The sequence below is a fragment of the Miniopterus natalensis genome, chromosome 2 (assembly GCF_054644295.1).
Source record: "Miniopterus natalensis isolate mMinNat1 chromosome 2, mMinNat1.hap1, whole genome shotgun sequence".
Taxonomy (NCBI): domain Eukaryota; kingdom Metazoa; phylum Chordata; class Mammalia; order Chiroptera; family Miniopteridae; genus Miniopterus; species Miniopterus natalensis.
In genome coordinates, this window is record NC_142082.1 from 165398704 (window position 1) to 165413479 (window position 14776).

The window sequence follows — 14776 nt, forward strand, 5'->3', positions numbered from 1 at the left end:
CCACTCAAGGTTGAAAGAAGTATTTATACTGTTTCTTTCACTCCCAGTGTTTGGAGTATAATTTTCAGGCTTTCTCTAAGAGAATGTAGTGAAGGGGTTACCGAGAATGCAGGCAGATTTCCTCCTGTTTGTAATCCCTGTTTAATAGATAGATATTCACTCACACATCAAATGTCTAAGGGTTAGGCACCATACCGAGTGCTTAAAATACAGATGAAATAGGACCAAGTCCATGCTTTCACGCGCAGCCGTGGAAAACACTGTGGAAGACAGAAAATGATGAAGGAAACAAGCAAATAGTTACAAGTCCTGATTAATGCAGCTGAGAAAAACTGGACGTGAGGGATAGCTCTACACAGCGTAGTCAGGATAGACCTACCTGAGAAAGCGAAATTGTAAGCTGAGACTTGAGTCACTAATATAACCCAGCCATGCAATATTGTGGACAAATAACATTCCCAAAGGGTGGCAAAGCAAGTGCCAGTACCCTGAGGAGTAAATGTCTGAAGAAGAGCAGTGAGGTCTGAAAGACCAAAGTTTGGGGAGCAAAGGGTGACTGGCAAGATCATGAAAGGCCTTGTAGGTCATGGGAGGGAATTTAGATTTAAGTTCAATTGGAAGGCATCAAAAGAACTGAAGCTATGTGTAACAGTTTGATTCGTATATAGATTTAAGTTCACTTTGATTATAAGAAGAATGAATATTGTATGTGTTGAGGGTGGGGAGAAGTACAATTAAGGGGACTATCTGCTACATTATTTTTTAAAACAATTTTTAAAATATGCTTTTATTGATTTTAGAGAGAGAAGAAGGCGGGGAGAGAGAGAGAAACATCGATTGGCTGCCTCCTGCATGCCCCATACTGGGGACCAAGCCTGCAACCTGGGCATGTGTCCTGACCTTGAATTGAACTGGCGACCTCTCAGGGCACCGGGTGATGCTCAACGAACTGAGACACAAATCATAGTGGCTCAGATCTGGGTGCTGGCATGAGCTAGGTAATCTTTTAGTGGATGAATTCTACATGTTGTGTGGGTAAAATTAATAGGTCTTGTTACTTGACCTATTGATGAAGGGAGGGAATTAAAGAAAAAGGAGACTCAAAACATGTTTACATTGTTTTTACTTTAGAAATTAGCTTTCAAATGCTGCTGAGAAAAACAATAAAACTGACATGGCAAAGTAGCCACTGGATTTGGCAACATGGATATATAGACAGGCTTCAACCTAAAGTGGTTCAACTTTCGATTTTTCGACTTTATGATGGTGTGGAAGCAATATGCATTCAGCAGAAACCATACTTCCAACTTCGATTTTTTATCTTTTCCATGGCTAGTGATACGTGGTAGGATACACTCTTACGATGCTGGCAGCGCCAGCAAGCCGCAGCTCCCGGTCAGCCACATGTTCACCAGGGAAAACAACTGATAGTCTACAGTGCACGAGGTTGCCTGTGTTTTTGGGTATTGTGTTCTGTGTTGTCACATCCCATTGCGTCTACAAAACACCCATCTGTGTCCCCTGTTTCTGGTGAGCAGAAGAAGAGGAAGGCAAGTACTCTTGAAATAAAACTCAAGATAATTGTCCAACATTAGGCTAATGTAAGTGTTCTGAGCATGTTTAAAGCAGGCTAAGCTATGGTGTTTGGTACATTAAGTATATTAAATGCATTTTCCACTTAAAATATTTTCAATTTCTGATGGGTTTATGAGGACATAGCCCCATTGTAAGTCGAGAAGCATCTGTAACTGGTGAGCCTAACAAAAGCAATGTTAGCAAAAGGTAGGAGTAGAAGCTACGTTCGGTGGGGAAGGTTAAGAAGGGAACAAAATGTGGGAAAGCAGAGACATGGTGAAAATATAACACTTAAGTAAGTTTTGTTATTAAGGAGAGTAGAGAATGGAGCATGGAAACAAGGCAAAATTTCAATGTTTTCATTGGTTCTGTTTTTAAATTGGATGACAGTGAGTGCTTGCAAATTAAAATGATTCAATAGAAAGAGAGATAATAATGTAGGGGTAGTAATTGCTGGAGCCATTATGTTAAAATCATGTCCCTGACATAAAACAATTGAACTCTCAGACCTGAAATAAGGATATTTAGGTGGGTGAGGCTGAAAATTTGGAACCCTCAGATTCCCTGTATTAATTTGCTAGAGTTGCTGTAACAACATACTACAAATTGAGTGGCTTAAACAACAGAAATTAATTTTATCACAGTTCTGGAGACTAGATGGTCAAGACCAAAACCAAGGTGTTGGTTCAGCCTGTGGGCTATGAGGAAGAATCTGTTCCAGGCCTCCTAGCTTCTGGTGTTTTGATGGCAACCTTTAATGCTCCTTAGCCTCTGCTACATCCACCACAATCTCTGTCTTCATCTTCACATGGTGTTCTCCCTGTATACATGTTTATATCCAAATTTCTCCTTTCTTTAAGGATACCAGTCATACTGGATTAGAGGCCCACCCTACTCTCAAAGGAGCTCATCTTAACTAATTACATCTGTAACAACCCTATTTCCAAATGAGGTCATATTCTGAGATACTGGGGTTAGTACTGCAACATATATATTTCTGGGAGACATAATTCAACTCCTAACACTCACGCTCCTTTACACCTTCCCTAGTTCTGGCCAACTTTACTTCACAGCATTTCTGCAAATGCTGATATGCAAAAGAAATAAGTTGAGTCAACATGAATGAACTAAATGCAGGGGATGAGGTACATCTGTGTTTCTCTAAACCAAGGGGAAGCGTGTCTGATTGACAGCTGGATAAACAGTCTATCTCCACAGGGCATGCCGAGGCAGACAGGTCCTGCAGGCCCTCCTGAATCTCAGACATAAACAGATGTAATAATATGGCACACAGGCATTGAAAGACTGCCAGAGATCAAGGAAGTTTACAAGGGCATTTTCTCTGGTCTTGAGCTGAGAAAAGGGTTTGTGTATTGATAATGTGAACTTGGCAAACTCTCTGGCCTCAAGAATACATTTATTTATTTATTTATTTATTTTTGCTTTGGAATATGGTGGTAGTTAAGTCCTCACAAAATTATTAAAATCTGAGCTACGTATCAAGCTGTACAATAGAGAACATTTGGAGTCCAATCAGGGCTTTGTACCTCCAACCTGTCCTACTTGTTCCTTGACTGAGAACCATGGCCCTAAAAGAAAAACAAGAGCCAGGCTGTAACGCTTATGATTTTATTGATGATTTAAAGTTGGAGAAAGGAAAGGCCAAGTTCACACCACTGAAAAGTCCATGGTCACCAGTCAATCTCTATAAATTCTGAAACAGAGAGAAGAATTTTAGACACAGGTAATAACTTAGCCTGAGCATGCTGTATGCCTGGTATCTCTGCTATGAAGTAGCCTCATTATAAGACAACGCATTAAGTTAAAACAGGGGAGAAGAGGGAGGAGCGGGGAGGTGGCCGTAGGAGGAGGGGGCCAGGAGGGGAAAGAGAGAGGGGGCGAGAAGAGAGGTGGAGGGGAGGAGAGGTAGAACCCAGGCAGGCTGTAAGCTAACACGTGTAAGAAAAGGGAGTCAAATAAAAGCTCAGGGTAGGAGTACCACTTGCTCCTAAAAGAATGTAGAAGAGTTTCTATGTGTAAGGTTGAAGCAAGAATAGTGGAGAAGACAAATCTGGACAAACAGTTTGAGTGATTAAAGTCAAGATTAAAATTAAGAGAAATAAATAGAAACAAAAAGAAAAATCTAAGGAAAACTTCACTAGATTTGTGAGTAAAAATGCAATTGATACCTAGGGAATCACTGGAAGCCACCTTTAGTTGGTTTTCCTTGTCTTTTGCCATCACGCTGACCACCCTGGCCACCTCTTTCACGCTGGCCTCTCTGGCCACCAAGGCCATCCTGGCCACCTCTGCCACCTCGGCTACCCTGGCCATCTTGGCCTCTTTGGCCATCTTGGCCTCTTTGGCCACCTCGACCACCTCGACCACCTCGGCCACCTCTTCTACCTCGGCTATGGGAGCTTTCCTGGCTTCCCTGGCCATCCTGGCTGTGAGACCCACGCTGCCGACCATGGTCTTTTTTTTCATGTTTGCACTTCTTGCCACGCTGACCTCCATATTCTTCTTGTGATTCCTCTGAGGATTCCTCAACAGATTTATGATCTTCTTAAGTGAGAGGGTATATTCAGAAAGAAACAAGGAAAGAGAAAGTTTAGCCATAAACTTAAATGAGGCAAGTAAGAAATCTACTGTAGCCTATATTTAGTTAGAAGTAATATATTACTGGTTGAAATGGTATTAGGTAGTGACCAGGGCCCAGTGCCTACAAAGGGCAGAGAAATCTCAGCCTCCTCAGAGTTCACGTACTTAGCTTAGCACCTGTTGTTTACCTCATCACTATTTACTCTCCCTTCTTCTGATATTTCTGCCACTATTCTATATTGCCATCTATTCTAACCTTGCTGTGAAATACAAGAATTCATCCATAAACCACTAGATAGCTCATGATGTCTGAGCGAAACCACCAGATGGAGTCACTGTGTCTACCTATAGATATACATGATATCTTGGCACAAATCTATTGAACAAGGGAAATCATCTGCCACCCTGTCCTTCCCAATAGCAGAGCAATCATATAACACCCTCTCTCCCCTTTCTTCTATCAGCTGTTAAGTCTGTAGACAAACAAAGTATTCACAAAGCCCACCCTATATTTTATCCTTTTGAAAAATTATGGTATCTATAATTGAATCCCAGCCCTCACTATCTGTTGTGCTAACTTTCAATCATTTCTTCATGATCTTGTGATCATCACTCTTTTTAATCAACAGAATACATTTTTTTTCACATTCAACATTATTTTGTATTAGTTTCAGGTGTGCAGCATAGTTGTTAGACAATGATATACTTTACAAAGTGTCCCCCCAATATTTCCAGTATTCACCTGGTATCATACAGTTATTACAATATCATTGACTATATTCCCTGTGCTGTACTTGGCATCCCATGACTATTCTGTAGCTACCAATCTGTTGTGGTCATTGCTCTTATAATCGTTCCCTTGTGGATTCAGCATATACTTTATTGCATGCCCACTGTGTCTTACATCAGGCACTAAGATTCTAAGTTTAATAGACACAGTTTGTGCTTTCAAGTTGCCTACTCTTCATTGCTGCCAGATCAACAAATACATTTCTGTGTCACTCCCCTATTCAAAAATCTCTTTGTGGCCCATGCAATAAGTTGCGAATTCAGCTTGCCATTCATAGCATCTTTCACAATCTGGAACTAACCCACATCTCCAGCTTTATCTTTCTTCACTTCAATCTTACTAGGTTTTCCTGTGTTCCTAGACCACGGAAATGCTATGTTATATGCACAGATTTAGCCATGCATTTAACTCTGCTTTCCCCCACGCCCCACTCTCCAAGGTCCAGATTACACAGCATCTCCTGTGGGAGGCCTTCCCTTTTCTTCCCTGCTCTGAGCTGCCACAATGCCTCCTTTTGCCACTTTTCTGAGGGTGATCATTATGTCTAAGTTAAATCAGGAACAATATTTCATTTACCTTTGCATCTTTGGTACCAAGAATAGGACCCTGCCATGGTTATTAAGTATTAAACTTTATTGAATTAATGTTGGAGTAGATTATGTAGATAATAAAAGCTTTTTTTGTTGTTTTCAGGGATCCTTATAGTCATGCCCTTACAAGGCCAGGTAACTTAGGGCAAGAAAAAAATCAGAAGGAAAGCAGTGACCATATTCTCTAGACCTGAGAGAACTCTTAGATCTAAAGCAAATCATAATAAAAATCATAGACATTTTGGATTAGACTAGTGACCCAGAGGTTCCTAGTGTCCATGTAGAAAAATTCTAAATAAGTTGATTGAATTCAAAATAACTCACCTAATGGCTGGGGTTCTTTCTCTTGGTTTTGAAGGACTTCTGCAAAGAAAGAGCAACAACAACAAAAGAGTAAAGGATAACATGACATAACCTTCATGGAAGGATCACTCACAAGTCAGGAACTGGGGAAAATCATTAAGCACATAAAGGTTTTCTTTAAGCAACCAAGTTTTTGGGGGCCCATTTACTGAATTCTGCAATGCTCTGGTGACATAACTTGTAATCCATTAGCTCTCTCACTCGCTCTGGTCTTTCCTTCTATCTTCCCTCCCACACACACTCCTACCCATGTCACTAAAACTGACTTCAAATTTTTCCTTTTAAGTGTGTTCAGTTAATAATGGCTTTTAAGTTTCACCTACTCAGAGACGTCTTATCATTTCAACAGATATCAAGACTTAGATAACGGAAAAATGAAATATTAGTACTGGAAATACATAAGGTGCAAGGGTAAATTTGTTGAACGAGTAGTATAAGTAGTTCAGTTAAATTACATAGTGTCTTTATGATTTAAATGAGTTAAATGTCAGTGGAGATAACAGCCTTACAGATGTAAAGGGTTTGTATTAGTCAGTCATCTGTCTTTGTCCAAGGCCATATGGAGGACATCTACAGATGAGCCAGGCTGCTGATGACACTAGGTCGCTGACACAGAAGGTTCCAGTGTGGAAGGAAGGAGCCGCGTGTGACAGGAAGACTGGGGACCACTACAACTTGGGCGCTTGCTACTCTGTTTTGCTTTTTTTCTAGACTCGATTTTGAGAGTTTTCAAGAGACAAACACCAAGCAAAGAAAAAAGTATGGTAGGTTCTGAAGAAAAAAGAAAGGACACATCTTTGAACAAGGATTTACCTGGCGAGTTTTCAGGATCAGTACCTAGGATTTAAAAGGGAAATAAAGAAAAAAGAATGAAAAGACAAATTAGAACATGATTTGATAAGACCCCAGCTATACATTTACAGAAAGACAATAGGGTTAAATTTAAGAACTTAGAAAATTCTTAAGAGAAATAATAATAATGATGATGATGATGATGTTTGGATACAATGGACCAACATTTCCTAAAGCAGAATCTTATATCCAATCACTGATTCTGAAGCAGAGATGGAAAGGGAGCCAAATATTTTACTAATTCTGTATTATATATAATAAAATGGAGAGCTGCAATGATTGTAGAGAAAATACACATTATGAGACATCTTGCAACAGACAAAATTTGAGAATTGAAACCATCTACAGCCATAGAGCATACTGTCTACATTACCATGACTTTACTATCCCAGAAAATTCTTGCCCCCAAATATAAAATTTTCAAATAATTATTAGTTACTTCAGGAACTTGCCCAAAACTCATTTAAACAAACAATCTGTTCAATTTCTTCTTTTTTTAAAAATATGTCTTCATTGATTTCAGAGAGAGGAAGGGAGAGGGAGAGATAGAAACATCAATGATGAGAGAGTCATTGATCGGCTGCCTCCTGCACGCCCCTGACCGGGGATCAAGCCCGCAACCCGGGCATGTGCCCTGACTGGGAATCAACCGTGATTTCCTGGACCCTAGGCCGATGCTCAACCACTGAGCCACGCCCGGCCAGGCTGTTCAACTTCTTAACGGTGTCAATTGCTTACTCTCCAAGAGTCAGAACCTTTCACTCCTAAACTCTTGCTAATTATGTAAGCTCTGCAAAGTATTTAAACTATAAAGTTATGGTTCAAATGTATCTACTTTGAACTGTTGCAGTGAATAATTGATGACACAATATATGTGTGAGACCAGGCATAAAGTAAAGCCCCAACACGTACTGAAAGAAGAAATATTTCCTTGGAATTTTACTGCTATTCTCCATCTGGTATCCAAACTATCACAAAGTGTAGAGTTTGAGGCTCAAATAATTTTATTATAAAAGATCCTTTTATAGGTGCTTATTAAAGCTTATACACCTTTCAGAAAAATCCAAAATTGCCAGTTTAGAATTACATTTCCCATGAGCAGCAACTTTGTTTCAGTTATGGCAAGAGGTTTAAAATTCAAGTAGTCTATTAGAATTTTATGTATTTGTTTAATATTCCTATTTTCTTGACTTAGGCTGCTTCTATATAATGAAAAAACACTTAAGAAAACAAAATCTTATTCCAACTTTTAATTGTTTGTCTTACAAGAAGTCGGATACCTGAATGTTTGTGGTCATTTCATTATCTGGATTTTGACTTGGTATCTAGATATTTGGTACCACTAAGATATGCCACCTGTCTTCTCTAAAAAAAAAACACGCTACAGATTCACATAGAATTAGCTTTCCTTTTTTATTATATATAAATCTCCATCATTCCCTGAAATTATCCATTTCTAGGAATTCCTAGATTTACTATAAATACATGCCTGCCAAGCAGTTACATGATCACACCTATAAGTTTTAAAAAGAGTAAGTAGCCCTGACCAGTCTGGCTAAGTGGTTAGTGCAGCAGCTAGCGCACCCAAGGGGCGTGGATTCAATTCCTGGTAAAGGACACATACCTGGCCCTGCCAGGCATGGCTCAGAGGTTGAGCATTGACCTAGGATCCAGGAGATCGGGGTTCAATTCCCGGTCAGGGCACATGCCTGGGTTGTGGGCTCTATCCCCTGTAGGGGGTGTACAGGAAGCAGCCAATCAATGACTCTCTCATCATTGGTGTTTCTATCTCTCTCTCTCTCCCTCTCCTTTCCTCTCTCTGAAGTCAATAAAGATTTATTTAAAAAAAAAAAAATTCTTCTAAAAAAAGGACATGTACCTGGGTTGTAGGTTCGATTCCTGCCCTAAGTGGGGCATATGCAGGAGGCAACCAATCTATGTTACTCTCTGACATAGGTCTCTCTCTCTCTCCCTCTTTCCATTCCACTCTTTCTAAAAATCAATGGAAAAAAATCCTTGGGTGAGGATTAATAAACAAACAAACAAATAAATAAAAATTTTAAAGAATAAAAATAAGTAATGTAATGAAAAGAAAAAATTCACAGTGCCTAATTTATGTCAAAATGTTGATGAAATAGATGGAAATTTGATAAAAATTCTCATTTCTAAATGTTTAAGAGTTTGATGTCAAGGAAATTAGGTATTTAGATCAATTATAGAATTTTCATTCAATTTAGATGACCTGTTTCACACAAAGTGAATAACTGAAAGCCCATATATCTAAAAACAGCAGATGTCACACCATGAAGATGTTGGCTTGGGACTTAGGCCCAGATTGTCAGAGAGGTACTTGCAACCTGTAGAAAATAGAAACTAATGTTATCTCCTCCTTTATTGGCCTACTCTCTGAAAATAAAGTACTTAATTTCTGAGAAGGGTCAATTCAACTCCACCCTATTCCATGAATTTTAAGACCACCATCCCTTGTATGGTATCCACTCCCTCTCTTACCATTACTGATTTCCTGTGCTGAGCTCAGGGCCAGCAAGGTCAGAGAGAGCAAGAGCAGAAGCATCTTGGTAGAAGCCATGGTGTCTCTCTTGATGTTGCAGGAACCTCAGGTACACTCCTTTATAAGAGCAAGGAAAACAATATCAGCTCTGAAGCCCATGGGTTGGACACCTCACACCCATATCTAATTTGCTGTTTGGGCTTCAGCCAGCCTGTTGAGTTTAAGGAGCTGGTCAAGCTCTTCAATGGAAAACCATAAGTTGGTCAGGTTCTTAAAATAATTGTCCTTCCAAGCTATTAGTTATAAGTATTAATAATTCTCTTCTACTTTGTAACATTTAGTTCATAAATGTGGTCCTCTGTTTTACCAGCACATCCAACATTGTTCGACCTGAACAAATGTCAATTATTTCAGGCCCCTTTCCTATAGAATGAGCCAACAGGATCATCATGAAATGAAAGACTAAACTAACACAAATATAATCACAAGATGAAAGAACAACAAAGAGTCAAGAAAGACTATAATTTATCTTAACATGGCTTGAAAAATAAAAGCAGTTGCCGGAAAGAGACTAAAACCACCTTCGGACTCAAAGACTATCATTATTCAGAATACCCTTGAGATCATGATTGGAATGGACTGTGGAATCTTAAAACTAAAAATGATAAGAATAATGAATGGGTTAGAAAACAATATTGTGCAAGGAATCATTGAGTGGATTAAGAGTGCTCATCTTGGAAAGAGAAGAGTATGACTAGTTTTGCTGTTATATGGAACAAAGACCAATTCTTATGTGCAGAGTTCTGGTAGGTACAAAAGGAACTATTGATTTTAAAAGAAGAATATTTTGAAGATAATATAAAATAATACAAAATAATTTCTTACAATTATTTAAATGATTTTAGATAACTTTAAATTTAACTTCATATTATCTTAAATTTTAATTAGACTAACATAAAAATATGTTTCTTCAAATTATTAAAATGAAACAATAGATTGAGTTCTTTCAGGGGAAAATTAGTCTTTTATCACCAGATGTGCTCAGGCACTAAATCATCTATAACAATGTTTTTAAAAAAACAAACCTGAAGATTCATCAGGGTAGAATCATTTGTATCCAACTATCCCTTTAAGATGTCATCAATAGAAGAAAGGTGTCTCCTTCTTTTGGATTAAAATTCAAGAAATTATATAACCTTTGTGATCACTCTTAGATAGTAAAATATAGTAATTGCTTTGTCACAAAACAGCCTTAATTCAATATATTAAAATGCCCAACCCCATGTAACGGTCATAGTTTTCACATTCATTCAAAGTTATCACTATTTTTCCTCCACCCAGCTAAGGCATTCTATAGGCAAGTCACATGTCTCCTGGCCAGAAGGTGCACTCAGCTACTTTTTTTTTGCCTGCTTATCTATTTCCCTGCTCAATAGTAGCTCTTTTTGAGACCTCCTAGGATACAGTTAAGGGAGGGCAGGTAATAAAAGAAAGAAAATTGAGAAAGCTCTTATTTGATTGGCACTGCCATAAGCTGGCCCTATATTCTCTAGGCCTGATAGATATTTAAAGATGATTGTGATAGGAGTACATTCATGCCTTCTTTAAAGACCTCCAATTATTGGTACTACATTACCTATAAATCCCTTGATGAGAACAAATGTGTTTCTTACTTGGTTAGTTACAATCCAGCAGTTCAGCTTCTTTGTCTTGAGATTCTATCACTTTTCCAGTTGTTGCTACAAGACACAACCCTCGTAGGCTCTCTCTCATGCTTAATTCACATCTGGTATATGGAAAACATCCATTATTTGCCTGCAAAATCTCTGGAGTGCAGGGCAATTCCACCTCAGCCAACCCTCCTCACTTCAGCCATGAGCAGTTACCAGTGTCCTGCCATAGGATTCAGACACTAGTTCAATGTGCCCATCACACCTAGTGTCATAGTTATTCCACATGGAACTTTTGCGCAAATGAGAAGACACCCCCTTTGGGCAGGTACAGCCCTGCTGTTTCACAGTTCAGCGAGCTTACTGCCGGGTGGGCTTCTATCACTACTTGTCCCCTTAGCCAGTTCCCTGTGCAAAGTACAACTTGCTTCCCATACATGGTGGCCCTGAATATACACATCGCTCCCCAATTTCGGGAAACCTATGAAGAGCTCTTGAGTCATTTCCCTAATGCACCTCTGTTTCAACCAACAGGGGGTTATCTTCCAATGAGAAACTGAGGCTGCACAACAATAGATACACCGTGACACACACTGATTGCTGAAACTCGTTTACAAAACAGCACTATATATTTAGAAATATTCATATACCTGAACGCACAAAATAAAGACTGTTTGGAAGAAAAACAAATAGATCACAGTAGTTACTTCTGGGTAAATCAGGAAGGATTTTTAATATATCAGTCATTTTAAAAAAATATATTTTTACTTCGAGAATGAATTTATGTATTCTTTGTTGCATTCAAAATAAAGTTTATTTTATTTTTAAAAAATTAATTGCTAGCTAAACCAATTTAAACTTTTCACAAGCATTGTCATCACCCCAGCCCTCAAAATTTAAGGTGTCTAAGGTCCACCATGTTTAGTGCCAAATTAGAGACTGGAAGCAAGATTAGCCTCATCTCATCACCTCAGCCTCAGCTGTAAGCTCACTTTCACTTCAGTGTTATAGGAATGCAAGAATCTCTTTCCTAATTGACTTAAGAAAGCAAAATCAGAATTGCAGCTCTGCGATGAAATATGTTGAATAAAAGTCTTGAACAACATAGCACAATGCTGAGCTATATACGAAGTTTCAAAGTTTGGCCACTAACTTTTAGTAGACACAATTTTCTTTTTTCTTTCTTTCTTTTTTTCTGTTTTCTTATCTGGTAAGTACCTATTAATGTCCTACTATTAACCACAGAGAATTATTTTAGAATTCAAAGGTGTTTTCCTTTAAAAAGATAAAAGAAACATACTAATAGATATTTATTTGCAATTCCTCTTTCTAGAGTTCATTCTTCCACACTGTTAGGTAAAATATAAAACAAACTAGAATGTTTGCCAGGATAGTCAGCTATAGTTTCTACCAAAAATTTCTTTGTTCTCTGAATGCATACAAGTTACTACTCTCTACATGATTCATACATTTTCATGCCGTAGTACAGAGCATGTCTGTGCAAAAGGTAGGCGTTCATCAAATATTTCTTAATTGATGAGTTTCAAATTACACAAGTGGGGAAAATTCATCATACTGAAGTTGACATCATAATGGGTGACCTTCATGGATCTCATAAATCTATTACATGCTTTAACTTAAGCAAATTAATAAATGTCAGTGCCTTGGGTTTCTTCCATATATTTCCCAGAGTAAACATTAAAAGATTAGATCAATATAAGATGAAAGATTAAAGTAACACCAATTATATCACAAGACAACACGGAAAAAAAATCAACCTGTACTGCATGTGAACTTTCAGAATTATTTATAGGAATTTCAGTGATTAAATTGAAATTCGTGTGCTGTCTGAAAATGTCCCCAAATTTCTTAGATTTCATAGTCTGAAGAAACTTTGGGGAATGCCTACTGGTTCCCCAGGACCCCCTTTTGGACAGCAGAAGCCATATGCTTTGCAATCTAGTGACTCCTGGTACCCTTAGAACTCAAAAAATAATTGAAGCAATAAATCAAACATGAGGCTCAAATACAGATGATGCTGAGCTTTTAATGACACACAGATTTTAAGAACAACACTTGAGAGGGTAATATTTTGGTAGAGAGAAGTCATTAAAAAAGTTCAATGGTATCTGCTTCTGAACCCATTTCTCCACCGAATATCTGGGATTGGGGGTGTGGGGGGAAGAACAGAGAAAGAATTAATTCAACCAAGAGTTGAAACCTGACCTCTAATTCTCAGATGGGGTGGGATTTATGTTGCCTTAGAAAAGGAAGGAAAACAGTAGGAAACATAAAAGAAAGAAAAAGTCCAGGTTGCTTAGTAAAAGATAAAGAACATTGCTAAAATTATCAACTTCATGAGCAAATTGGTTGCATCTTTCCATCAATACATGTTAGCTGAATGAATAAATGAGTGAATGAATGAAAAAGTCAGGTGAAATACACATAGAATTTTCTTCTAAGATGGCATGCCCTTTAAAACACCGTGGAGAAAATGGTCTAAATCTGGACCATTCTAACCATAAATTCTATCCTATAGTTACAATTGGAAATAAAATATAAACCTGGGTTAGAAGAATATAAGACGAAAGACCCGGAAAGTATGAGAGAGTTAACAATGAGGAGGTCATGTTGTCTGAAACTTATTTATGCCTTAGATTGTGGAGGTAAGTTGAAAATTTCAGTGTCACCCAAGAAGGGTGTGGCCCTCAGTCCACACAGAGAGCTACCATGGCTTTTCATAGCACCTTTGCAGTCATTGTTGTTTTTTGTGCAATGTTCCTCAGAATAGCATCTGAGACTAGAGTGTTGTTTAGAGTGCTTTTTGCCAGTACAGGGTCTAAATCTGGTTTGACTTGAGTTTTGACTGTCACTCTGTTGGTTTGTCTCAGAAGATTGTGTATATTCAGGACACATACCCAGATGCTTTTTATTTGTAAAAGAAAACAGTAATTGTGAGATTTTTACCATCTCTGTATTTCTACAAGGAACATAATGAAAGATATGTCCATATGCTCTGCTGTTAGCTCAATTCTGTTCTTAAATCATGTCTTAAAAGTACTATAAAGCACTATGCAAGTCAATATTATCAGTAATCAGTGAATGCTAGGAAGCATTATAAAATTTCATGATTCTTTGGCATTTTGACACTATAAAGAATGATATTTAACATAAAAATAGTAATCCCTTTTGATCATTTTACCATAGAATAGGAAATAATGGACACAAGAGACAAGTGTAAAAAATTAAATATAGAAAATAAAAAATTAAATAGAACTTACTTGGTGGTATGAATAAATTTTTTAAGGGAAAAAGGAAAAAAATAGTAGAATTATAGGATCAACCAAATTTTAAGTTCAACTTAAAACTCACTTTCCCTTTTCTTTGTAAACTTTATTTTCCTTCGATAAGGAGTGTAACAGAATTGGAGAATTTTAAAATTCAAGAGCAGCTTACAATCCTATTTAAGAGTTATACTCATTAGAAGATTTTCTTTCATTAGTCTCCTTAATTCTGGTAATTTACCTTATTGAATAAATAACAGAAGTTATGAATGGCATAAACAATCTTTTATGTTACTGATCTGTCATTGTCCATAAGGAATATTATTTCATGCATGCATGTTACAGCAGAATGGATTTCTCTTCACTGCCATCCAGTGCCGCAATTCTGAGTTTACAGAAATAGAATATGGCTTTTAGATACTTTTAATTTTGGAATAATTTTAGATTTCAGAATAGTTGCAAAGACGGTACAGAGTGTGCCTGCATACCTTTGCCTAGTGTCCCTTTAGGTTTACATCTTACATAACCATGGTACAATT